This window comes from Ranitomeya variabilis, chromosome 7 (assembly GCF_051348905.1).
Source record: "Ranitomeya variabilis isolate aRanVar5 chromosome 7, aRanVar5.hap1, whole genome shotgun sequence".
Lineage (NCBI taxonomy): Eukaryota > Metazoa > Chordata > Amphibia > Anura > Dendrobatidae > Ranitomeya > Ranitomeya variabilis.
The window spans coordinates 161,676,802-161,704,733 of record NC_135238.1 but is presented as its reverse complement, the minus strand read 5'-3'; positions in this window follow the sequence as shown (position 1 = coordinate 161,704,733).

Here is a 27,932-nt window from a genome sequence, read left to right as displayed (position 1 = left end):
CTCTCCTGTACAGTGTAAGCTCTTATGGTCACTAGGTAAGTCTCTACTGTAAAGTGTAAGCTCTTATGGTCAGTGGGGTTCTCTTTCTCTCTCTGTAGTTATGGTCAGCGGGGTCCTTTCCCTCTCGCCTGTAGAATGTAAACTATTAGGCTATGTGCCCACGATCCAGAAGTGCCAACGCTTTGGATGCAGCGTATGCTCACTGAACCATGCGGATTTACCGCATTCAATGCATTCTATTGATTAAATTTTTATTGTGGAGACTAGCATCTCCGCAAGAGAAATTGACATGCTGCAGTCCTGAAAGATGCCCCACATGTCAGTGTCCGCGGATGATCCGCAGGCTCTCATGCACGTATGGCGGACATGGGATTTCTAGAAATCCCATCCACTATGCTGTAACTTCTGGCTGCTGCGGATTTGATGCTGCATAAATACACAGCATCAAACCCGCAGCAATTCCTTATTGTCGGCTTGTACACCTTATGGTTAGTGGGATCCACTCTATTGCTCTCAAGCCTGTAGAGTGTAAGCTTTTATGGTCAGTGGGGTCCTCTCTTTCTTCTGTAAAATGTAAGCTGTTTTTGCTCTTATGGTCAGCGAAGTCCTTCTGTCTTTCTTTCACTTATAGTGTGTAAGTTCTGGGTCCTCTCTCTCTCCTTTCATCCATGTGTATTTTCCAAGCAATTACAAACTTTCCAGTTTGGAGATTTGTGCAAATTTATTCACTGCAATACTCTTTTTCTGGGAAAATTCATATTTCATAAGATGTGCTCATCTCTAGTGGTCCCAGCATCACACACAACGTGCTGCGGGCCATCCTTCAGCAGACTGGCAAGATAAGGCCTATATAAAGTAGAACATATACATGGCATAGACTCACAGTCAGAGCATAAACAATTAAACAGTTTCTCAGTAGTTTTCTGTTTTTTTTTTTTTTTTTTTTAAGAAACACTCAACTCAGAATGTCATTCCTTTTATTGCCAGGGAGAATGTATGTGTTACCCCTCTACAAGCCTATGATTTGAAACAAAAATTGGTGTAAATTTGCACATTTTTGTACCTTTTTATCATTGCAAAATATACCTTGAAATGACTGAAGTGCTCACAGAGAAGCATTCTTACAATCTTCAGCTGTGCAGATGTGGTGAGCCTGTGCCCACTATAAAATAATTGTCTTGTATTTTTCCGACAGTAGAACACAGTGGTGTTTTCTGCAGTAGCCTGTTCACTCCAAGCTTTGATGTTTTGTGCTTTCAGATCGTCTCTGTTGTAATACAATATGAGAGTATTTGATGTATTGTCACCTTCCTGGCAGCTAGAACTAGTTGGCCAATTCTCCTCATCCCTTTTATTTTTTCCCACAGAACTGGCAATCACAGGATGTGTTTGTCTACCATCTCTTTCCATGTAAATTCTAGATTTTGTGCATTAAAACCCCAGATTCTAACGCTTCTGGTTTGCGCAAACTAAGCCAGTCTGGCTTCTTGGTCAAAGTCAATCAGAACATACCGTATATACTCGACTATAAGCCGACCCGAATATAAGCTGAGACCCCTAATTTTGACACAAAAAACTGGGAAAACTTAATGACTCGAGTAGAAGCCTAGGGTGGAAAATGCAGCAGCTACCGGTAAATTTCAAAAATAAAAATAGATACCAATAAAATTAAAATTAACTGAGATATCAGTAGGTTAAGTGTTTTTGAATATCCATTTTGAATCAGGAGCCCCATATAATGCTCCATATAGTTCATGATGGGTCCCATAAGATGCTTCATACAGTTCATGATGGCCCCATAAGATGCTCCATACAAAATACGCCCCATATAATGCGCTATAAAGTTTATGATGGGCCCCATAAGATGCTCCATATTAAAATATGTCCCATATAATGCTGCACAAAGGTTAATAAGGGCCCCATAAGATGCTCCATAGAGACATTTGCCCCATATAATGCTGCACAAATGTTGATTATGGCCCCATAAAATGCAGTTTATGCTGATATTATTAACTGTACAGCATATCTGCTGCTGCTATTAAAAACTAAAAAAATGACATACACACCTCTCGTCGCTGCTCGCTGCTCCTCAGCGTCCTCCGCAGTGACTATTCAGGCAGAGGGCGGCGCGCACATGAACACATCATCGCGCCCTCTGACCTGAACGTCACAGACAGAGGACACGGAAGACAGAGTCTTTATAGGTATATTTTTGAGTGAACTGTAAATTGTTCTTTTATTCTATAAACTTCTGACAACATGTCTCTGAATTTCCAAGCAATAAATTTTGTATTTTTGTCTGAAAAGGAGAAATGGTCAAAATTTAAAAAATAAACCCAGTGCTTTCAGACCTCAAATAAGGCAAAGAAAACAAGTTCATAATCATTTATATACATCAATACTAATGTTTTAACTCTGGAAGAGTTCAGAAATCAATATTTTGTGGACTAACCTTGGTTTTTAATCACAGCTTCCATGCGTCTTGGAATGCTTTCCTCCAGTCTTTCACACTGCTTCTGGCACAAAAATGTAAGCAGTTCTTCTTTGTTTGATGGCTTGTGACTATCCATCATCCTCTAGATTACATTCCATAGGTTTTCAGTGGAGATCAGGTCTGGAGATTGGGCTGCCCATGACAGGGTTTTGATGTGGTGGACTCTTAATTTTTGCCAGAGCTGTAGATTCTGGAGACACTCATGAATTATAATGCGGCTTATTCTATAACCTAGGTACATAGATAATGATGTGATAGGGTAAGTTCACATTTGCATATATGTGCACAGCGTATCAACTGCATGAACAAACGCATGCAAAAATGTGAGCAAACGCATGCTTATGCAGCGTGTGCATGCGTTTGTATACGTTTTTTGCCTGTTTGCGTTTTTATGCGCATGCGTTTGATATTTCCAGGAGGGCGTGTCTCAATGGACGTGTCTCAATCAGTTCCTGGACATGCGCAGTCCGAAGTACGCAAGTGCATCGAACACATGCATATGCAAGGACATGGGTATGTATGCATTCCTATAGACAGTAATGTGTAACACCCCAGGTAACCGGTTGTTACAGTGATGTTGCCTTCCTTTCTGGGAGGGCGATATCATGCGTGGAGGCAAAGAGGATTCTCTTTACCAGGTAAGCACACACATGCAACACATTCTGAATCCAGGCCAGGAGGGGGAGCTCAGGACCTGGATTCAGGGGAGCTTCCCCAGCTTTAAGTATCCTGGTCTGGAGAAGGAGTTAGTTGGTCCAGGGAGACCAAGGAGAGCAGTGTGAGAGAGACACTGAGACAGAAGGAAGTCTGTGAGGCAGACAGCGGAGGCGTGCAGCCAGGACTTAGCTGCGGCTCCTGAGAAGGAAGAGAACCTGAAGGGTTGTTGTATGCAGTGGAGCATTGAGGAAAGGAGCACAGGAGTGGTACAGGGCTCAGAGGGGAACTTGTTGTGAATTTGGATTCTGGGCTCCCCCGGTGGCCGCTTGTGGAATTGGACTTGTCATCCTCTTTCCTGTTTCACCTGTTTCCATCAGTAGTGGGTGTCGCTATTTAAGCTCATTTCTCTGGTGGTTTCTTGCCGGTCAACAATGTTATCTGATGCCTCTCAGTGCTTGTTCCTGCTTCTGACAACTACTAGATAAGTTGGACTTTTGTCCATGTTTCGTTTTGCCTATTTGTTCCAGTTCACAGCTGAAGTTTTGTTACTGTGTCTGGAAAGCTCTCGTTGATCAGGGATTGCTACTCTGGTGTTATGAGTTAATGCCAGAGTTTAAGGTAATCTCTGGATGGTGTTTTGTTAGTGTTTTTCTGCTGACCATGAAAGTATACTATCTGTCTTCTGCTATCTAGTAAGCGGACCTCAAATTTGCTAAAGACTATTTTCCTGCTGCGTTTGTTGTTTCATCTGAACTCACCGTCATTATATGTGGGGGGCTACTGTCTTCTTTGGAATATTTCTCTAGAGGTGAGCCAGGTCTTATATTTCCCTCTGCTAGCTATTTAGGTCTTAGGCCAGAGCTGGGCATCTAGCCATAAATAGGAAATGCTACCTGGCTATTTCTAGTTGCGCGGCAGGCTTAGTTCATGGTCAGTATAGTTCCATCTTCCGAGAGCTTGTCCCTCTATAGGCTTGCTATGATCTCTGCCTGCAGAGATCATGACAGTTTGACCGGCCCGTAAAGTGTTAAACACCCAGGTTGAGAAAGGAGAGTTATAAGAAGTCTGCTGGAATTTTTTTTTTTTTTTTTTTTTTTTTTTTTTTTTTTTTTGTCCTCCAGTTTGCCTTGCTGCAGTCTTTTTTCTCTCTCTCCTCCTAATCTCTGTATGGCTCTGTGTGCACCTGACAATAATGGATCTTCAGAGTGTAACTGCGGGTTTGAATAATCTCATCACGAAAGTACAAAATTTACAAGATTTTGTGGTACATGCTCCAGTATCTGAGCCGAGAATTCCTTTGCCGGAGTTCTTCACAGGGAATAGAGCTAGCTTCCAGAATTTCCGAAATAATTGTAAGCTGTATTTGTCCCTGAAGTCTCGTTCAGCTGGAGACCCTGCTCAGCAGGTTAGGATTGTGATTTCCTTGCTCAGGGGTGACCCTCAAGATTGGGCCTTCTCATTGCCAGCAGGGGATCCTGCGTTGCGCGATGTGGATGCGTTTTTTCTGGCCTTGGGCTTGCTTTATGAGGAACCTCATTTGGAACTTCAGGCAGAAAAAACTTTGATGGCACTATCTCAGGGGCAAGACGAAGCTGAGGTTTACTGCCAAAAATTCCGTAAATGGTCTGTGCTTACTCAGTGGAATGAGTGCGCCTTGGCGGCAACTTTCAGAGAAGGTCTCTCTGATGCCGTCAAGGATGTTATGGTGGGGTTCCCTGTGCCTGCAGGTCTGAATGAGTCCATGACAATGGCTATTCAGATTGATAGGCGTCTGCGGGAGCGCAAACCGGTGCACCATCTGGCGGTGTCTATGGAAAAGACGCCAGAAAGTATGCAGTGTGATAGAATTCTGTCCAGGAGCGAGCGACAGAATTTTAGACGGAAGAATGGATTGTGCTTCTATTGTGGGGATTCTACTCATGTTATATCAGCATGCTCTAGGCGTACAAAGAAGCTTGATAAGTCTGTTTCCATTAGCACCATTCAGTCTAAGTTTATTTTGTCTGTAACCCTGATTTGCTCTTTGTCATCCATTGCCACGGACGCCTATGTTGACTCTGGCGCCGCTCTGAGTCTTATGGATTGGTCCTTTGCCAATCGTTGTGGTTTTGATTTAGAGCCTTTGGAGACTCTTATTCCTCTGAAGGGGATTGACTCCACCCCATTGGCTAATAATAAACCACAATACTGGACACAAGTAACCATGCGTATCAATCCGGATCACCAGGAGATTATTCGTTTCCTGGTGCTGTATAATTTACATGACGATTTGGTACTGGGATTGCCATGGTTGCAGTCTCACAATCCAGTCTTGGACTGGAGAGCAATGTCTGTGTTGAGCTGGGGATGTAAGGGTATTCATGGGGACTTACCTGTGGTTTCTATTTCGTCGTCCATTCCCTCTGAAGTCCCTGAGTTCCTCTCTGATTATCAAGACGTCTTTGACGAACCCAAGCTTGGGTCGTTACCTCCGCACCGTGAGTGCGATTGTGCCATAGATTTGATACCGGGTTGCAAATATCCAAAGGGTCGTTTGTTTAATCTGTCTGTGCCGGAACATGCTGCTATGCGGGAATATATAAAGGAGTCTTTGGAAAAAGGACATATTCGTCCATCTTCTTCTCCCTTGGGAGCTGGGTTTTTCTTTGTCTCAAAAAAGGACGGCTCTTTGAGACCATGTATTGATTATCGGCTTCTGAATAAGATCACTGTTAAGTACCAATACCCATTGCCATTGCTTACTGATTTGTTTGCTCGTATAGAGGGTGCTAAGTGGTTCTCTAAAATTGATCTTCGTGGGGCGTATAATTTGGTGCGGATCAGGCAGGGGGATGAGTGGAAGACCGCATTTAATACGCCCGAGGGCCACTTTGAGTATTTGGTCATGCCTTTTGGTCTTTCTAATGCCCCTTCAGTTTTCCAGTCTTTTATGCATGATATTTTCCGCGATTTTCTGGATAAATTTATGATAATATATCTGGATGATATTCTGATTTTTTCTGATGACTGGGACTCTCATGTCCAGCAGGTCAGGAGAGTTTTTCAGGTTCTGCGGTCTAATTCTTTATGTGTGAAGGGGTCTAAGTGCGTTTTTGGGGTCCAGAAAATTTCCTTTTTGGGGTATATTTTTTCTCCCTCTTCCATTGAGATGGATCCCGTCAAGGTGCAAGCTATTTGTGACTGGACTCAGCCCTCCTCTCTTAAGGGTCTTCAGAGATTTTTGGGCTTTGCCAACTTTTACCGCCGATTTATTGCTGGTTTTTCGGATGTCGTTAAACCACTGACTGATTTGACCAGACATGGCGCTGATGTTGCTAATTGGTCCCCTCATGCTGTAGAGGCCTTTCAGGAGCTTAAGCACCGTTTTGCCTCTGCCCCTGTGTTACGTCAGCCTGATGTGAATCTGCCTTTTCAGGTTGAGGTTGACGCTTCGGAGATCGGAGCTGGGGCAGTGTTGTCGCAGAAAGGTTCCGACTGCTCCGTCATTAGGCCTTGTGCCTTCTTTTCTCGCAAATTTTCGCCCGCAGAGCGGAATTATGATGTTGGGAATAGGGAGCTTTTGGCCATGAAGTGGGCGTTTGAGGAGTGGCGCCATTGGCTAGAGGGGGCTAAGCATCAGGTGGTGGTATTGACTGACCACAAAAATTTGATTTATCTTGAGACTGCCAGGCGCCTGAATCCTAGACAGGCGCGCTGGTCTTTATTTTTTTCTCGCTTTAATTTTGTGGTGTCATACCTACCGGGTTCTAAGAATGTTAAGGCAGATGCCCTTTCTAGGAGTTTTGACCCGGACTCTCCTGGTAATGCTGAACCCACAGGTATCCTTAGGGAGGGAGTAATTTTGTCGGCCGTTTCTCCTGATCTGCGGCGGTCCTTGCAAGAGTTTCAGGCGGATAGACCGGATCGTTGTCCGCCTGATAGACTGTTTGTTCCGGATGATTGGACCAGTAGAGTCATCTCTGAGGTACATTCTTCTGCATTGGCAGGTCATCCCGGAATTTTTGGTACCAGGGATTTGGTGGCAAGATCCTTCTGGTGGCCTTCCCTGTCACGAGATGTGCGAGTCTTTGTGCAGTCATGTGACATTTGTGCTCGGGCCAAGTCTTGTAGTTCTCGGGCTAGCGGACTGCTGTTGCCCTTGTCTATTCCTAAGAGGCCTTGGACACACATCTCGATGGATTTTATTTCAGATCTGCCTGTTTCCCAGAAGATGTCTGTCATCTGGGTGGTCTGTGACCGTTTCTCTAAAATGGTCCATTTGGTTCCTCTGCCCAAGTTGCCTTCTTCTTCTGAGTTGGTTCCTCTGTTTTTTCAGAATGTTGTCCGATTGCACGGTATTCCTGAGAATATTGTTTCTGACAGAGGTACCCAATTTGTGTCTAGATTTTGGCGGGCATTCTGTGCTAGGATGGGCATAGATTTGTCTTTTTCATCTGCTTTTCACCCTCAGACTAATGGCCAGACCGAGCGGACTAATCAGACCCTGGAGACATATCTGAGGTGTTTTGTCTCTGCTGACCAGGATGATTGGGTTGCTTTTTTGCCATTGGCAGAGTTCGCCCTCAATAATCGGGCCAGCTCTTCCACCTTGGTGTCCCCGTTTTTCTGTAATTCGGGGTTTCACCCTCGATTTTCCTCCGGTCAGGTGGAATCCTCGGATTGTCCTGGAGTGGATGCGGTGGTGGAGAGATTGCATCACATCTGGGGGCAGGTTATGGACAATTTGAAGTTGTCCCAGGAGAAGACTCAGCGTTTTGCCAACCGTCATCGTCGTGTTGGTTCTCGGCTTTGTGTTGGAGATTTGGTGTGGTTGTCTTCTCGTTTTGTCCCTATGAGGGTCTCTTCTCCTAAGTTTAAACCTCGGTTCATCGGCCCTTATAGAATATTGGAGATTCTTAATCCTGTTTCTTTCCGTTTGGACCTCCCTGCGTCCTTTTCCATTCATAACGTTTTTCATCGGTCGTTATTGCGCAGGTATGAGGTACCTGTTGTACCTTCAGTTGAGCCTCCTGCTCCGGTGTTGGTGGAGGGTGAGTTGGAGTACGTTGTGGAGAAAATTTTGGACTCTCGTGTTTCCAGACGGAGACTCCAGTATCTGGTCAATTGGAAGGGTTACGGCCAGGAGGATAATTCTTGGGTCAATGCATCTGATGTTCATGCTTCTGATCTTGTTCGTGCCTTCCATAGGGCTCATCCTGGTCGCCCTGGTGGATCTGGTGAGGGTTCGGTGCCCCCTCCTTGAGGGGGGGGTACTGTTGTGAATTTGGATTCTGGGCTCCCCCGGTGGCCGCTTGTGGAATTGGACTTGTCATCCTCTTTCCTGTTTCACCTGTTTCCATCAGTAGTGGGTGTCGCTATTTAAGCTCATTTCTCTGGTGGTTTCTTGCCGGTCAACAATGTTATCTGATGCCTCTCAGTGCTTGTTCCTGCTTCTGACAACTACTAGATAAGTTGGACTTTTGTCCATGTTTCGTTTTGCCTATTTGTTCCAGTTCACAGCTGAAGTTTTGTTACTGTGTCTGGAAAGCTCTCGTTGATCAGGGATTGCTACTCTGGTGTTATGAGTTAATGCCAGAGTTTAAGGTAATCTCTGGATGGTGTTTTGTTAGTGTTTTTCTGCTGACCATGAAAGTATACTATCTGTCTTCTGCTATCTAGTAAGCGGACCTCAAATTTGCTAAAGACTATTTTCCTGCTGCGTTTGTTGTTTCATCTGAACTCACCGTCATTATATGTGGGGGGCTACTGTCTTCTTTGGAATATTTCTCTAGAGGTGAGCCAGGTCTTATATTTCCCTCTGCTAGCTATTTAGGTCTTAGGCCAGAGCTGGGCATCTAGCAATAAATAGGAAATGCTACCTGGCTATTTCTAGTTGCGCGGCAGGCTTAGTTCATGGTCAGTATAGTTCCATCTTCCGAGAGCTTGTCCCTCTATAGGCTTGCTATGATCTCTGCCTGCAGAGATCATGACAGGAACTGTGACCGGGAACCCTCAGAGCCGAAGCGCAGAAACCGGGTACCGGGAGCCCGAGGCTTTTGTGGGATTCTAAGACACATAGCAGAACCGGAGGGCACTAAACTACATGTAAACTGCCCACACCAAGCCTGAGGTACAGCAGTACTCTAAGAGCCTGGGTCGTGGTAGAGACCCTATAAAAAGGCTCAAACTGCCTACCGTGCAGGCAGCTTTTCCTGGACAGGAGAGATAGGATACCTTGCCAGTAAGCTTCGAGCAGCAGGGGCCTCGCCATCTTAGGGCAAGTAGGAAAGGCTTCCGGCCTCACCTGGGAGAGGGGTCACCTTTGCCTCCAAGCCGGCTGGACCACATCACCACCTGTGCCTGGTACCCTGGACTGTGGACTACTACCAGCAGTAAACCAGGTAAAGACTTTACAACTTGGGTCCTCCACTTAATCGTCGGCATACAACATCCTTGCCACACACCTTGGGAGCCCTGGGGACCCCGCTTCACCTGTGGGAAGTGTCACCATCCAGCCGCCATACCATCACCCCAGAGGACCCCTTTAAGCGGCTTCGGTCCCTTCTGACTGAGAACCACAGGTGACGTCAAGAGCATAGACTTTACAAATCCCCTTAAAGACCTTTCCCTTTAATTCGGCTCCCAGGGCCATGGACCGGGTCGCAGCCACCTTGACATCTCCTTTAAGACCGGACCCGGTATCGAGTATCCCACTGCCCTGGCGGGCGACTCAAAAGCGTTTTTAACGCACTCATCTGCATGCGCATGCCTGCGCATATTTGACGGATTTTTGACGCTTCCAATAATGCAACATGTTGCGTTCACCTGAACCCGCCGCACACTGGGAAACGATGAATGCGTACTCAGATGCATGCGAACTGATGCAAACACATGTCCCTGCGTACACCATGTTAAAGATAGGTACGCATGATGCATGCGGATCTGTGCGGATGATATGCAAATGAGAAACCACCCTTATCTAGTGGACAATATTTGGCTGCTATTGATGACGAATATACTCATTACTCGAGATTTCCCGAGCACGCTCGGGTGTCCTCCAACTATTTGTTAGTGCTCGGAGATTTAGTTTTCATCGCCTCAGCTGAATGATTTACAGCTATTAGCCAGCATAAGTACATGTGGGGGTTGCTTGGTTGCTAGGGAATCCCCACATGTAATCAAGCAGGCTAGTAGCTGTAAATCATCCAGCTGCGGGAAGAAAACTAAATCTCCGAGCACTAAAAAATACTCGGGGACCACTGAGCGTGCTCGGGAAATCTCGAGTAACGAGTATATTCGCTCATCACTATTGGCTGCAAAAAATAGAAGGTTACCTTCAATGCCAGTAAGGCTCCGGTCTAATGAATGATTATAGAAGCAACTTTTTAGCAGAGAGAATCACAAAGCGAAGGAAGATCGCGCCATTCAGTGATGACATCCGTTAGATCACAAAGGAGGTAACGCTCCTGCAGAATGGAAAATCAAAGCCTTGCTGTACTATTTGAAATGCAAAGAAGCTGATAACATCACCAAAGAGAAATAACACATCAATGACTCTATATAGGGCATATCTTGGTTGCAAAAACCCAGTAAGAATAAGGCTAGCTTCATACGCCTGACATTCGTGGTACAAGCATATATTGTAGCGTTCGAGTCAGATGTTTTACGTGGCCCATGAATGACGATTGTGTGTAACCGATCTACGGAAGATGCCAGAAGAACATTTTGGTGGTGGTATAAGAACTGACAAGTGCAGTGAGATGATGAAGCATACTAACTACCTGGAGAAGGAAAATTCGGGATCTAATTTCCTAAAAATTTTTTTTACCCATATCTGCACACTGACGACTTGGTGCACAGTGAGGAGTGAAGTAAAAGCTCATGTTCTTACACAAGTACACATCATATTTAGGAAAAAAAAACAACTTCATACTTGTAAAACAAAGTGATAGCATCAATTTATGTTTTGTAGGTTTCTGCCCCCTGAGATACTCACAGATTCTGCAGTTCTAGTTTAGCAAGTTGTACCCTGAAATCAAAATTCATCAACCCAAATTGCAAATTAGGTTTATTGGTAAAATTTACAAACTAACTTCTATTTGCAAGTAACCTGTTAAACAAAATGTAACTACATGAAGCCAACTAAAATAAGTAGTATTTTCTCTAAAGTCACCAGTTTTCTGTTTCTGGGTGATATGTTATGCTGTTAATAAAATTTACTTAATGTTAATCTGTTTCAAGTACACTTGTTTCAAAATTATACACAGTATCAGCAGGAAAATGACATTGTTCATACAGAAGGGTACTGTCTCACAGTGGCACTTTGATCGCTACAACGGTACGATCCGTGACGTTCCAGCGATATCCATACGATATCGCTGTGTCTGACACGCAGCAGCGATCAGGGACCCTGCTGAGAATCGTACGTCGTAGCAGATCGTTTGGAACTTTCTTTCATCGCTGGATCTCCCGCTGTCATCGCTGGATCGTTGTGTGTGACAGCGATCCAGCGATGCGTTCGCTTGTAACCAGGGTAAACATCGGGTTACTAAGCGCAGGGCCGCGCTTAGTAACCCGATGTTTACCCTGGTTACCAGCGTAAAAGTAAAAAAAAACAAACAGTACATACTCACATTCCGGTGTCCTTCAGGTCCCTTGCCGTCTGCTTCCCGCACTGACTGACTGCCGGCCGTAAGGCAGTGGCACAGCACAGCGGTGACGTCACCGCTGTGCTCTGCTTTCACTTTATGGCGACACTCAGTCAGTGCGGGAAGCACACGGCAAGGGACCTGAAGGACACCGGAATGTGAGTATGTACTGTTTGTTTTTTTTTACTTTTACGGTGGTAACCACGGTAAACATCGGGTTACTAAGCGCGGCCCTGCGCTTAGTAACCCGATGTTTACCCTGGTTACCCGGGGACCTCGGCATCGTTGGTCGCTGGAGAGCTGTCTGTGTGACAGCTCCCCAGCGACCACACAACGACTTACCAACGATCACGGCCAGGCCGTGTCGCTGGTCGTGATCGTTGGAAAGTTGCAGAGTGTGACAGTACCCTTAGTGGGTGAGAGTGGACACTTCTATCTAAATCTGCAGTGACCAGATAATTACAGCAGGGAGATTTGCTGGGAAAAAAGATAACAAGGCTGAGATTTGTTTGCACAGAAGTGTGCTTCCCAGGCAGGCATACGTTTCCTCTGATCAAAAAAAAACTGGACAATTGCAGGTGGACAGTCTGTCTCCAGTGTCCAGATATGAATATTGGGGATGGCATTGATTCAATAATTATGGGACATATATTTTCAGCATCATAGTGAATGGATGAACAGAATAAATTCACTCACATCACCGTAAGGCTGGCAGCACCCATCCAATGTAATAACTGTAAAATGGATGGTGCTATGCAGGTCATGTTTCCAACAGACATACCACATCCCACAATCAGCCCCATATGAGCTCATAAAGAGGAGGTATGTGGGGGTAGACTTGCCTAAACAAAAAATAAAGTTTGGTTCTCTATCTTTGCTCATTCTGGAAGACATAGTTCTCTCTGAGAGTGTTCCGTTTTCCCAATCAGAGTGCTTCCCTCCATAAAGATAAGAGCCATTCCTGCAATATCAGGTTTAGTAATTCCCTTTGGTTATTCCTATTTATTCTATGTAATTGTATATACAGTACTGTTTTGTTCCCGTTTTGCATCATCTTTGTATATTCTTTATAAGCATTTCTTACCTTTCTGGATTAAATATATAAAATGTAATAGCTCTGTTCCTCTTGCTCTGTAAACCACACCCCTGAAGCCATATGTTACCTGGTAATGGGTGTCCAATCAGCCTGTATAAACAATTAGTGGTGGCTGCTAGTAATGGTTCCTTTTTTGTTATTGTGGAGTTTTCATTGACCATACTGGAGTATATATATATACTGTATGTATATTCCATGAGCCGGAATTGGAGGTGTATATACCATACGCTCATTGTTATTTCCCCAATAACTGGCCTAGTAGTGGAAGCAGCTGCAGCCTTGTCCATCACTTGTCCATCAATTGTGTAATTGCCCTAACGATTGGAGGCAGATGAGTTGCGTTCCCCTGACAACTGGTAACAGCGGTGGGATCTGCACGACCCCCTAACTTTTATGCTGGACAAACTGGTGGCAGCGGTCACTCCCCCGGCTGTCATGTTTGACAATCTTGTCCCATTATAGGAGCATAGCAATGGAAAACAGTTGGAGACAGGTTCGTCATTAGACGCACACCAGCGGAGCACGGCTGTCCTCCCTGACTATAATAAGAACCGTCATCTTTCTATCAAGGTATCCATCACATTTCCCACCTAAGTGTTGTTCTCATAAGTCTACACTCAGGCTGTCTTTTCAGAGCTTCTCTCTGCCCTAAGGCCGCCCGTGAGCATTCCTTTCAGCCCTCAAGCAGTCTCCTCAATGCTTCTCTCTGCTCTCTCTCCCTTGCTCTACTCTCTGCCCTCAGGCCACCTCATCAGTCTTCCTCTCTGCCCTCAGGCTGTCCCCTCAATGCTTCTCTATGCCCCTGGGATGTCATCTCAGCAATCCTTTCTGCTCTCAGGCCATCTCATCACTGTTTCTCCATAACCTCAGGCTGACTTCTCAGTGTTCCACTCTGCTCTCAGGCCATCTTCTCAGCGTTCTTTTATGCCTTCAAGCTGTCTCCTCAGCATTCCCCTGTGACTTCAGACAGTCTCCTCATCATTTCTCTTTACTCTTAGGCCATCTCCTTTGTGTTTCTCTCTACCCTCAGGAGGACATCGCATCAGCATTTATCTCTGCTCTAAGGACATTCCCTAAGGATTACTCTCTACTCTCAGTGTTTTCTCCTCAACATTCATCTCTGCCCTCAGGCAAATGAGACTGAACTTCTTTGGACATGTGGAAGCTCTTTTCTAGCCTTTGTCACTCCATACAGTTTTTATTGTCCATCCATTGTCACATTCTCCAGTTTAAAGGGAACCTATCACCCCGTTTTTTTCGGTATGAGATAAAAATACTGTTAAATAGGGCCTGAGCTGTGCATTACAATAGTGTAGTTTGTGGACCCCGATTCCCCACCTATGCTGCCGAAATACGTTACCAAAGTAGTCATTTTCGCCTGTCAATCAGGCTGGTCAGGTCGGATGGGCGTGGCTTCTTCCCCCAGATATTGCGTAGTTTTCCGTTGGTGGCGTAGTGGTGTGCGCATGTCCAAGGTCCCCAATCCTGCACGGGGGGGTGAAAATAGCAGCGATGTCCGTTATTCCATTGGTGGTCGGTGGGCGCGGCCATCTTCCTTTGGCCGCGCGTGCGCAGAAGCGGCGCTCTGCTGGCCGCGGCTTCAGGAAAATGGCCGCGGGATGCCGCGCGTGCGCAGATGGAGATCGCGGCGGCCATTTTCCTGAAGCCGCGGCCAGCAGAGCGCCGCTTCTGCGCACGCGCGGCCAAAGGAAGATGGCCGCGCCCACCGACCACCAATGGAATAACGGACATCGCTGCTATTTTCACCCCCCCGTGCAGGATTGGGGACGTTGGACATGCGCACACCACTACGCCACCAACGGAAAACTACGCAATATCTGGGGGAAGAAGCCACGCCCATCCGACCTGACCAGCCTGATTGACAGGCAAAAATGACTACTTTGGTAACGTATTTCGGCAGCATAGGTGGGGAATCGGGGTCCACAAACTACACTATTGTAATGCACAGCTCAGGCCATATTTAACAGTATTTTTATCTCATACCGAAAAAAACGGGGTGATAGGTTCCCTTTAACTAACTGGCTTCTTTGCTTGAAGTCACACAGAATCGAGGTTGTCAGTCACGTATTAGGAGGTGGCGCTGGGTGGGGAATAGAAAAGGGGAAACAGAGACTTTGGAAGAGCTTGAATGTGCTGAAAGCACTTCAGCCTCATTCGCATATCAATTCAAATGCTAATTTCTCAGTAATGGAGGAACTCACTGGCCATGTAAAGGTATTGCTGGACTTGTCTTTGAAAGAGCTACATGAACATAAAAATAGTTTTGGGGAGAAGTTCTGCTGACAGATCCTTTTAACTTCATTGAATGGGGATAATCCCAGTGTGTGTTGACTGCAAACCTATGGCAGAATCTTCTGCCTCATATTTCTGTTGCGATTTCCACCTCCATTGTGGCACCGGCAGCGCAATAATGTTACTGAATTGCGCCAACACTCTCTTGTATGAAGAGGATTCAGTGGTTCTAGATATGTGGGGATCAGTATAAGCTTTAACTTTTTCTGGAGTGAACTGGCTTCATTACTCAATTTGCCATATGGTCAGAGCCCAATTCGGGCAGTGACTGTAGTTCATATGATGCCCAAAAATATCTGAACTTCAAATAGGTGTATGCGTATTTTACACTGCACATGATGCCAACAGTGTCCGCAGCTTCTTCAAGGGTTTCCCAGCGGTGAATGCTGGTAAAGTGAGGTTCATTGAGACACCTGCTGTTCATCGCTGGTACATGTGGCAGCAGCCTATTGATTTCTTCTGTAAAGGAACTCTGCCATCTAGTGGCAGACTGACATTATTACCTCATCGATTAGAACAAAGTAGGAACATTTCTTGCAAAATTTTGATGGTTGTGTGATTTTAGTAATATGGAGTCACATAGGAACAGCAGGATAAGGCTGAGCTTAAGCTTAAACATCAAAAAGTTTCACGGTTACTACAGACAAAAAAGCTGCAACAAAAATGTGCATAATTCTTTTTCTGGAGTTCTACCATAGCTGACATCTACCGTAATTAGTTCACATTTATGAACTGAATTTCTCAACTTGGTATTTATATAAGTTGTAAAATAAAGCAACATTTTTAAATCTGTACCACAATGTTGTCAGATAATGTTGCAACAGAAATGTACCATTCAGACCAGGATATGTGGCAACTTTCGCACATCATACAAAGTACAAACTAAAATGAGCAGTGCCGTCTGAAATTAAACTCATGCTCACATAGTGCTGTTTTTGATGCATCTTTTAAAAAAGAGGCTTTAAGGGGATTTTTTAATTTAGATTTAGCACCTTCTCTAATTGGTGCTGTTCCATTTATCCTTTAATAGGTTATGTTTTTCTTCCGTACCCCTCCGTTTCAAAGTTGTTTCCCACCAGTTATAATGATGCAAATTTTCGTTCAATCAACTAGTTGTAGAACGCAGAACTTTACTGTGGACATTTACTGTTTTTCGTCTGATGCTCGCCAATCAAAACAGGGCCTGTTAACAAGAGCAAACTACAAGAATGGCAACAGGGGGCGAAAGAGGAGCTAAAACGATATTTTTTAGTGCCTGGAAAATTCCTTTTGACGAGTGCTCAGTTTTAGGCAACACTTCCTGGCTCTGTTACAATTATTGATTTGAACGTTTCATTGCCAAACTGACCTGACTGTACTTAAATCTCTGGTCAGTGTTTTCTTCCAATCACAGCTTGTATTATTTTTATTATTATTATTCCAATACCATGCTTTTATAAAGATCTTCATCTTGTTAGACAGCCATCCAAATATTCAGATAATACAATATTTACAAATAGTCAACTTTTGTTTAACGCTAGGGACGAGTGAACACTAAAATGATTGGATGCTCGTTACTCAAACTGACCAATTCCTAATGCTCGGGTGCTCGTTTCCAGTAACGGGTATAATGGTAGTCAATGGAAAACCCAAGCATTTTTATAGCAAAGCTTTCAGTTAATGAGATTCTCATGCTTCAGGGTGGGCCGGAGGGAGGGGTATTCATCTGTATGGTTGATGACAGGTCACTGATCCCTCAGTGACCTGCCCCCTATTTTACATACTGTATATCGTATTGTTTGGGGGGAAAAAATGACATTCATCATGCGGGCGCCGGCACCTGCACTGTAGCATGATTGGATCCATAATAATATCCATAAATTCATTTTATTTAGTGATCTGATAAATGCTACTGCACAGGTGCCATTTTGAGAAAGAAGTTTTTTCTCAAGAAATTTATATCACTAAATAAAAGGAATATTTGGCTACTATAGATCCAATCATGCTTCAGCGCAGGCGCCGCCGCCAGCTTGATGATTGTAATTTTTTTCTCAAAACAATAAGATATACAGTATGTAAAATAGGGGGTAGGTTACTGAGAGATCAGTGACCCGTTAGAAGCCATACTGATAAATACCTAATCAGAGCACCACATGAGGACCCCCTCACCCCACAGGCCGCCCTAGAGCATGAGCATATCATTAACTCAAAACTGAAAATAAAGATTAAACAACAACCACAAGACAGATTTCATCAACCAAGGTATTATATTAATCAGCATAATGGCACCGACCTGACAGTGTCAATGCCACAACCAACACGGGTAATTCCAGCAGATGACACAACAAACACCAACAACGGAATGGAAAAAGGCAGAGTAAGGCCCTAACAGTAAGGAGCGAGGAATGGGGCACCTCCTAACCACAACCTGAGCCTATCCCTAAGCTCCCCTAATGCTCTATGCAGAGCCTTCCCCCTGCCGCCACCCACAAGGATGCACACCGCAGTCATCTGATGCTCAGGTTTACGGCAAACGCAGCCCGATGGTGATGGAAATAATGTAGGCTCCGGAGATGCAATAAATCTTTAGAGTGACAACTTGTGGAATATGTTGTGTACCTGCATTACTGGGGGTAACTCCAACTGAAACATCCTAGGGCTGAGTACAGCCAACACCCGATACGGCCCGATCACCCTAGAACTCTAGGTCCTAGGTGCGTACTTCCACTTGACGTTTTTGTGGACACCCACACGTACTCATTCATACACAGGTTCAGACCTGAACGTTTATTTCCAAGCGTACGTTTGCCAACAGACGGTGCTCTCATTGAGAATCAGACAACAGAGGCATCCCCCCATGTCACCAAACTCATACTCTCGCTACATTCAAGGGGAACCACCAGCCTCCCATGACACCTTCTCCTGAGAGGTCATCGAGACTCAGGGTTTACCTGTGGTGAGGGTTGAATCTTGCCTCTATTCCCTGGTAGCAGCTTAGCTGCCTCTACCGGCGAAGATGGGGTGGCTTCAAGATGAATGACAGAGACTGTAGCTCCCAGGCAACAGTTTTTACAAGGTCCCAACTAATTCCTTCCCTGGAATGCCAATCTACAACCCCTGTAAAAATTATGGAATCATCGGCCTTGAAGGAAGTTCATTCAGTTGTTTAATTTTGTAGAAAAAAAGCAGATCACAGACATGGCACAAAACTAAACTCATTTCAAATGGCAACTTTCTGGCTTTAAGAAACACTAAAAGAAATCAAGAACAAAAAATGTGGTAGTCAGTAATTGTTACTTTTTTTAACCAAGCATAGGGAAAAAAATATGGAATCATGAAAAACAAGCAAACAAAAAAACACTCCAAAACATCACTAATATTTTGTTGCATCAAATCTGGCTTTTATAACAGTTTCGGTCACAGACGTTGACTCCAGTTTCCACCTATTCGTTCCTCATTTGTTTTGTTTTCCATTTCTTGTTTTGGAAACATATTGCTTTAAGTTTCCGGTCTTGATGCTTTGATGTCTTCCTTGGACTACCAGTATGTTTGCCTTTAACAACCTTCCCATGTTGTTTGTATTTGGTCCAGATTTTAGACACAGCAGACTGTGAACAACCAACATCTTTTTCAACATTGCGTGATGATTTACCCTCTTTTAAGAGTTTGATAATCCTCTCTTTTGTTTCAATTGACATTTCTCGTGTTGGAGCCATGATTCATGTCAGTCCACTTGGTGCAACAGCTCTCCAAGGTGTGATCACTCCTTTTTAGATGCAGACTAACGAGCAGATCTAATTTGATGCATGTATTAGTTTTGGAGATGAAAATTTACTGGGTGATTCCATAATTTTTTCCCCTCAGAATTGAGTGACTCCATAATTTTTCCCCTATGCTTGGTTAAAAAAAGTAACCATTACTGACTACCACATTTTTTGTTCTTGATTTCTTTTAGTGTTTCTTAAAGCCAGGAAGTTGCCATTTGAAATGACTTTAGTTTTGTGCCATGTCTGTGATCTGTTTTATTTCTACAAAATTAAACAACTGAATGAACATCCTCCAAGGCCGGTGATTACAAAATTTTTGCCAGGAGTTGTATAAGAAGCCCCTATATAGTTACCATGAGCTGCATCACATTTAAAGCACCACTCCAGCATTTGTTTTTATTTCACCACTGGAGTGGTGCTTAAAATCCAAAACCTCTAACGAATGTCTGATACTCACATTCATCTGTTTTCTCCACCGCTTGGGTCAGTCTCCTACATTTTGTGACCTGTCTGCTGCTCCAGTGTTTCATGTCACTAAGCAATTTGAGTTTATGAGAGCCGCGTTCTGGCCTCATTCTGGCTCTCATAGACTTACATTCAGAGGTTGTGACGTAGCTTCTAACTCATAAGATGGAGCCACGGGACTGGAGCTGTGGCAAAAAATGGTCAATACGCCAGAGGATGAGTAAATGACCGGGGTAGGGGACTTGCGCTTAAAGCACCACTCCAGCAGTGAAAAAAACCCTGCTGGAGTGGTGCTTTAAATAATTTAATAATAAGTACAGTAATTTATTATTATAAATTAATAAACGCTTGGAATAAATGTCTGCAGACACCTTATGTGACTGCAGATTGCCAAATCATGATAGGGAGCGCCTGCTGTCATAAGTCCTCAATATCACTAGCGTTATCATGTGACCATGTTTGCTATGTGCATGTGTTGACTAGAAAGGCTTGGCTTCTCCCAATAGAAGAGAATTGAGAGAAGCCAAAAGAGTCATCACACGACCCCTTGCTGACATCAGCGATGCCGAGGCCATTGTTTCTGTACATGAGGGGACTTGGGACATTATTTTAAATGTCAAGTTGGCACTTAAGAAGCATTATTGTTTATAGGGGCATCAGTTTCGTAGCTACCGGGTTGTAGATGGTGCTGAACTGGCTGTCAGTCAGGGTCAGGGGCGCAGTTACAGCTGCTGCTCTCTACATACAGAGACTGAAACCATGCCAGCACTGTCCCTATGTCTGGAACAGCGAGGCTGCTGGAAGTAATAAAGTTAATTTCCTCCTGGCAGCGGGACTCTCAGTGTGGGAGCTGCATGGTGTCAGAAAGCTGTTAACTATTATACTGTATTTTGGGGGAGAAGTGGGGACATCATTCTATATATAGGGGAACTGTGCTGCACTTCATACTGTGTGTACGGGAGCAGTGGGTCCATCATACTGTGTATAAGGGAGCTGTGGACCTACCACCATACTGTGTATAGAGGAGCTGTGGGAGCATTAAACTGTATATAAGGGAGTGGTTGGCCCATTATGCTATATATAGGGGAGCTCTGGGGGACATTATGCTTTCTATAGTGGAGCTCTGTCAGCATTAAACTGTGTATAGGAAAGCTATGGGCTCATCATACTATGTATAGAGAAGCAGTGGGTTCATCATACTGTGTATAGTGGAGCAGTGGGGACACCATACGGTGTATAAGGGAGTTATGGGCTCATCATACTGCATATAGGGGATCAGTGGGATCATTATACCATGTAGAGGGGAGCTGTAGGCTCATCATACTGTGTATAGGGGAGCAGTGGACACATCATACGGTGTATAGGGAAGCTGTGGGACCACCATACTCTGTATAGTGGAACTCTACATGCGGGGACTTAGGGGACATTATTAAATGTTAAATGGGCACTTAAGCATTATTGCCACAGGGTAATAATATTCCCCATCCTGCCCCTGTGTATCTCATTCCTGGCTTAAGCCATATGTTCTCCCATCCTGCCCTCTTGAGTATCCATTCTGCCCCATATGATCTCCCCATCCTGCCCCATCTGTCTCCATCGTGTCCATCCTGCCCCATGATCCAATCCTGCCCCCATGTCTTTCTGCCCCGTGTCTCCAATCATGCCCCGTATCTCCATTCTTACCCCACCTGTCTCCAGTCCTGCCCCCAGTGTGTCCAGCATTCTGCCCTCAGTGCTCCAGCATTCTGTCTCAGTGTGTCCAGCATCCTGCCCCCAGTGTGTCCAGCATTCTGCCCCAGTGTATCCAGCATTCTGCCCCCAGTGTGTCCAGCATTCTACCCCCAGTGTCTCCAGCATTCTGCCCCAGTGTGTCCAACATTCTGCCCTCAGTGTGTCCAGCATTCTGCCCCCAGTGTGTCCAGCATTCTACCTCCAGTGTGTCCAGCATTCTACCCCCAGTGTGTCCAGCATTCTGCCCCAGTGTGTCCAGCATTCTGCCTCAGTGTGTCCAGCATTCCGCCCCAGTGTGTCCAGCATTCTGCCCCAGCATTCTGCCCCCAGTGCTCCAGCATTCTGCCCCCAGTGTGTCCATCAGTCTGCCCCAGTGTGTCCAGCATTGTGCCCCCAGTGTGTCCAGCACTCTGCCCAAGTGTGTCAAGCATTCTGCCCCAGCATTCTGCCCCTGTGTGTTCAGCATTCTGCCCCAGTGTGTCCAGCTTTCTGTCCCAGCATTCTGCCTCCAGTGTGCAGCATTCTGCCTCCAGTGTGCAGCATTCTGCCCCAGTATTCTGACTCCAGTGTGTCCAGCATTCTGCCCCAGCATTCTGCCTCCAGTGTGTCCAGCATTCTGCCCCAGCATTCTGCCTCCAGTGTGTCCAGCATTCTGCCCCCAGTGCTCCAGCATTCTACCCCCAGTGTGTCTATCATTCTGCCCCAGTGTGTCCAGCATTGTGCCCCCAGTGTGTCCAGCACCATGCCCAAGTGTGTCCATCACTCTGCCCCAGCATTCTGCCCCAGTGTGTCCAGCATTCCGCCCCAGCATTCTGCCTCCAGTGTGCAGCATTCAGCCCCAGCATTCTGCCTCCAGTGTGTCCAGCATTCTGCCCCAGTGTGTCCAGCATTCTGCCCCAGTGTCTCCATGATTCTGCCCCCAGTGTGTCCAGCATTCAGCCCCGAGCCCCCCGAATCACCGCTCTCAATAATAATAAAAAAAAAGTTCTTACCTGACCGCGCTCCTGCGGCGAAGGCGAAGCTCCCTCCACTCAGCCGCAGCGCTCACTTGCCGGCAACTGACACTGACGTCAGACGCCGGCAACGTGTGCGCTGTGGCTGACGTCAGCGGCCAGCCTCCGATTGGCTGGCGGCTGTTAACTATTGATGTGCGGGCGCAGGCCCGCACCCGCACGTCAATAGTGTTGGCGCAGCGCTGCTAAGGGCCCGGTTTAGCCTGCCGGTAGGGGCCCCCTCTGCCCACCGGGCCCCATACGCCAGTCAGGGCAGTAATGCCCTGATGGAGGCCCTGGGGCCAGATGGAAAAGATGGCAAAAGTGAACGACTCCATAAGAAAGAACATCAGCTGTAAGTCACCATCTATAACTGTACTTAGATCTCTTATATGGTCTGCAGGACTGGTATCTACACTGCAGGATCCCCATATAGTAATATCAGTGTTCGGTTTTGTATACATATTTACTTTCAGTCACTGCGTGGTCATCTGCTGAGGTTCTCCTATATTCACAATTAGGATGCGCCACCATAGCTGTAGTCAGGATTACCTGGTTAGGGGCCCACTAAGATTTTTCACCCCCCGCCCTCCCCAAGCTGAAACCCTAGCCACGCCTCTGCTCCCAGCCATTGGCTGGGGACACTTTAGAATGATGCGGGTGGACCCTAAGCAACGTGCCCAGGGATGTGCGCTCTGTGCATGTACTCCGGACATCAGCAGCAGGAGAGGAGGGAGGAAGTGCGGGACCGCAGAGGTAAGTGAGTTGTCATCTCTGCCGAGGAATGGAGGCAGAGGGCAGAGATGCAGGCACTACAATATGGTTGCTATATGGCGCTAATTTCCTTATGTGAATGGCTCCTGGTATCTTCAGTATTTGTACTATGCCTGTTATATCGCTAAATTATAATCAGGAAGGTTTCCCATAACAAAGATGGTGACTGTATGTGCAGGCACAGCTACCGCACATGCGCGATGCTCTTCTGGACATTCCTATTGGCTGCTTGGTCATGACGCGACCATGACGCGCATGGACATGTGCAGTCGTGTTTTTCACTTTATTTTTGGAGTGCTGCGTGTTTATTTTATTAGATATATATATATATATATATATATATATATACACACATATATACAGTATATATATATATATATATATACACTCACCGGCCACTTTATTAGGTACACCATGCTAGTAACGGGTTGGACCCCCTTTTGCCTTCAGAACTGCCTCAATTCTTCGTGGCATAGATTCAACAAGGTGCTGGAAGCATTCCTCAGAGATTTTGGTCCATATTGACATGATGGCATCACACAGTTGCCGCAGATTTGTCGGCTGCACATCCCAAAGATGCTCCATACAAGGCAGGATGGATCCATGCTTTCATGTTGTTTACGCCAAATTCTGACCCTACCATCCGAATGTCGCAGCAGAAATCGAGACTCATCAGACCAAGCAACGTTTTTCCAATCTTCTACTGTCCAATTTCGATGAGCTTGTACAAATTGTAGCCTCAGTTTCCTGTTCTTAGCTGAAAGGAGTGGTACCCAGTGTGGTCCTGCTGCTGTAGCCCATCTGCCTCAAAGTTCGACGCACTGTGCGTTCAGAGATGCTCTTAGGCCTACCTTGGTTGTAACGGGTGGCGATTTGAGTCACTGTTGCCTTTCCATCAGCTCGAACCAGTCTGCCCATTCTCCTCTGACCTCTGGCATCAACAAGGCATTTCCGCCCACAGAACTGCCGCTCACTGGATTTTTTTTCTTTTTCGGACCATTCTCTGTAAACCCTAGAGATGGTTGTGCGTGAAAATCCCAGTAGATCAGCAGTTTCTGAAATACTCAGACCAGCCCTTCTGGCACCAACAACCATGCCACGTTCAAAGGCACTCAAATCACCTTTCTTCCCCATACTGATGCTCGGTTTGAACTGCAGGAGATTGTCTTGACCATGTCTACATGCCTAAATGCACTGAGTTGCCGCCATGTGATTGGCTGATTAGAAATTAAGTGTTAACAAGAAGTTGGACAGGTGTACCTAATAAAGTGGCCGGTGAGTGTATATATATATATACATATATATATATATATATATATATATGTGTGTGTGAATTATAGCAAAAAGTGAGAGCAGCACAGAAAAAACTAATTCTGGGTGCAAAGCCCCTCAGGCATGTACCAAACCTTATAATGGGAGTCCAAAAAGTCAGAGGCAGCACACCATTGCAAATTAGTTCAAAAAGTGTTCAAGTTTAATAGCCCATCATGGCGACGTTTCAGCTCATGGACAGCCTTTCTCAAGCCTTGAGAAAGGCTCTCCATGAGCTGAAACGTCGCCATGATGGGCTATTAAACTTGAACACTTTTTGAACTCATTTGCAATGGTGTGCTGCCTCTGACTTTTTGGACTCTCTATATATAGATATGTATATATCTATATTATGACACCCTAGATTATGCATAGGATGAGACAGACAGACAGACAGATAGATGACTTTATTAAATTAGATGAGTTTGAACAAGCATCACATGGCTGAAGCAAAGTTGTTTACACACAATTTTGAAAAGTGACAAGAAGTTTGTCCAGTCCATTTTTGGGGTTTTGTGTGAAATTATGCCCAATTTGCTTTTTTTCCTCTGCTTTTTTTGTGTTGTTCCAATACATACAAAGGAAATAAATGTGTATAACAAAATAAGTGTAATTGCAATAATTTTGTGAGAAATATTTCATTTTCCTGGAACAATTTAAAGAGTGCCAACATGTTTGGTCTGTATATACATATATAAATATGTGTATATAGATATATATGTATATAAATAATATGTCACAATAGATTATGTGTAACGGGCTGGGTGCTGGAACCACTGTGCCGAAGCCCAATGAAGACCAAGAAGGGCGTGACTAGGAGCCACACCCAATCTGACCACGGATACGCAGTAGCGTACGACAAAGAGGCGAGGAGAGACAAGGGTGGTGGTCCAGGTCCTACCACAGGACTGACCTTGGGTAGATGGCCGCTGACCCCCTAGGAACGAGTAGCTGAGGTGGCCTGAGGGAATGTCCAATAAATGCAGGCAGGTGAAGTAAGATGACAAGAACCACAGATGCAGACGAGACTGGCTGATTGCGAGATGAGCACTTGTAAGTGCAACTGGACCAGGTGACATAGAGATGAGCTCTGGCAAGTGCAGCGGGAATGGCTGATGTTGAGATGAGAACTGGTAGGTGCAATGTAACCGGCTTACGTTGAGATTAGCTCTGGCAGGTGCAACGAGACCAGCTGTCGTTGAAATGAGTGCTGGTAGTTGCAACGGGACCAGCTGATGTTGAGATGAGCGCTGGCAGGCGCAACGGGACCAGCTCATGTTGAGATGAGCGCTGTCAGGTGCAGCAGACATACGAGAAATGGGACCTGAGAACTCGCAAGAGCGTTAGGAAACAAACTCACAACATTGCACAGGCACCTCCATATTAGAGGAGGTGCTTTTAATAATAAGTGTCCTCCAGCAATTGGCTGGGAACACTTTTGAGGGACCTATGTGCGGTGCACACACTCCGGGTAGCAACAGACCCAGAAGGAACACGATGGGGGCCGCGGCGGTGAGTACACTGGCATCTCTGAAGGGGGAGAGGGACAGCAGGCAGAGACGCCAGCTCTACAGTACCCTGGGCTCCTAGGACCTCTCCTCAGGACCAAACCCATTCCAATCCACAAGAACGAAGGTCTTTCTTCTTACCCTCTTTGTGGCCAGAATGTTCTCTACCTCAAAAACGTCCTCAGCGCTGACAGGAGCCGGAGCGGTACCAGGAACATTAAAGAAAGAACTGAGGACAATATGGAAAGAATTGGGAATTTGCAAAGAGGCTGGGTGTTTGAGTTTGTAGGCTACTGGATTAATTTCTTTCAACACCTTGAAGGGACCGATGAAGCAACGACCCAATTTATAGGATGGTATACGGACATACTTAGATGAAAGCCATACCTTATCTCTGGGAAGAAAGAGAGGCGAATACAGACATCTCTTGTTCGCGTGTCTTTTCATCTGCTCAGAGGATTTTACCAAGGAAGCCTTTGGTGTCCTCCCAGATTTCTGAAAAGGTCCTGACAAGGGAAATTGGCAGCAGGAATATTGGAGGTATAGCCAGAGGAAACGGGACTTTGAGGTGTTGACTGTAGACCACAAAAAACGGCGATATGGCAGAAGACTCGCTTATGTAGTTATTGTATGAGAATTCAGCTTAAGGCAGGAGTTCAGCCTAGTCACGGTGGTGAGCATTGACAAAGTGATGAAGGAAATTAGTTTGTATCTGATTGACTCGTTCCACTTGGCCATTGGACTGAGGATGGGAGGATGATGAGAAATCCAAAGTAACAACCTAGTAGCTTACAGGTGGCCCTCCTGAAACGAGAAGTAAACTGAACACCTCTATCGGAGACTATTTAAAGCGGTACCCCATGGAGGCGAAAAATATGAAGAATAATTTCTTTTGCCAGTACTGGCACAGATGGAAGACAAGATAGCGGGTTGAAGAGGGCTATCTTGGAGAAATGATCCACAACCACCCAGGTGACAATACTCTCAGCTGATAGTGGCAGATCCGTGATAAAATTCATGGAGATATGCTACCAGGGGACAGATGTCACGGGCAAGTGAAGCAATTGACCAATCGGAAGCTGTTTGGGAGTCTAATTTTGGGCACATGAGGGACAAGCAGAGATGAAATTCACAATATCTTTGGCCACCAATGGTGTCGAGAGATAAGGAGAGCTGTTTTCTTCTGTACACAGTCCATGTCCCACTACCTTAGATGAATGACCCCAGAGAAGAACCCGTTTCCTATCAGGTACAGCCACAAAAGTCTTACCGGAATAAAGACAAGACTAGTCCAGATGAGCAACCATGATTATTTTGGAGGGCTCGATGCTGTGTTTAAGATCCTCCTCCTGGTTGGAGGTCTGGAAGAACCTGGAGAGAGCATCTGCCTTGACGTTTTTATTAGCCGGTCTAAAATAGAGGGTCAAGTTGAAGTGAGGAAAGAACAAAGACTACACAGTTTGTTGAGGGTTAAGCCATTGTGCGGATTGCAGATAAGCAAGATTCTTGTTGTCAGTGTATATAACAACAGGGTGCAACAAGCCTTCCAGGAAGTTTTAACACTCCTCCAGTGCCAGCTTGATCATGAGCAATTCTATATTGCCAATAGAGTAATTGTGTTCAGTTGCAGGGAAGAGCTTAGAGAACAAGTCACAGGACACCCGAGCGTGCTTGGGATATCTCGAGTAACAAGTATATTCGCTCATCACTAATCAGCACAATTTTGGAAACATAATTTTTTTTTTGTTTGGAAGTTATAAGGGTTAAAAGTTGACCAGCGATTTCTTATTTTTACAACAAAATTTGCAAACCATCTCACATTTGAAGTCACTTTGTGAGACCACCTCACATTTGAAGTCACTTTGAGGGGCCTATATGACAGAAAATACCCAAAAAGGACACCAGTCTAAAAACTGCACCTATCAAGGTACTCAAAACCACATTCATGAACTTTATTATCCCTTAAGGTGCTTCACAGGAATTTTTGGAATGTGGAAGAAAAAAATAAACATTTACTTTTCTTTCCTTTAGACCTAATTTTTTTTGCTTTTGCAAGGGTAACAGGAGAAAATAGACCATACATTTTGTTGTGCAATTTCTCCTTAGCATGCCGATACCCCAAATGTGGGGGAAATCTACTGTTTGGGCACATGGCAGGGCTTGGAAGGGAAGGAGCACCATTTCACTTTTTGAATGCAAAATTTGCTGGCATAATTAG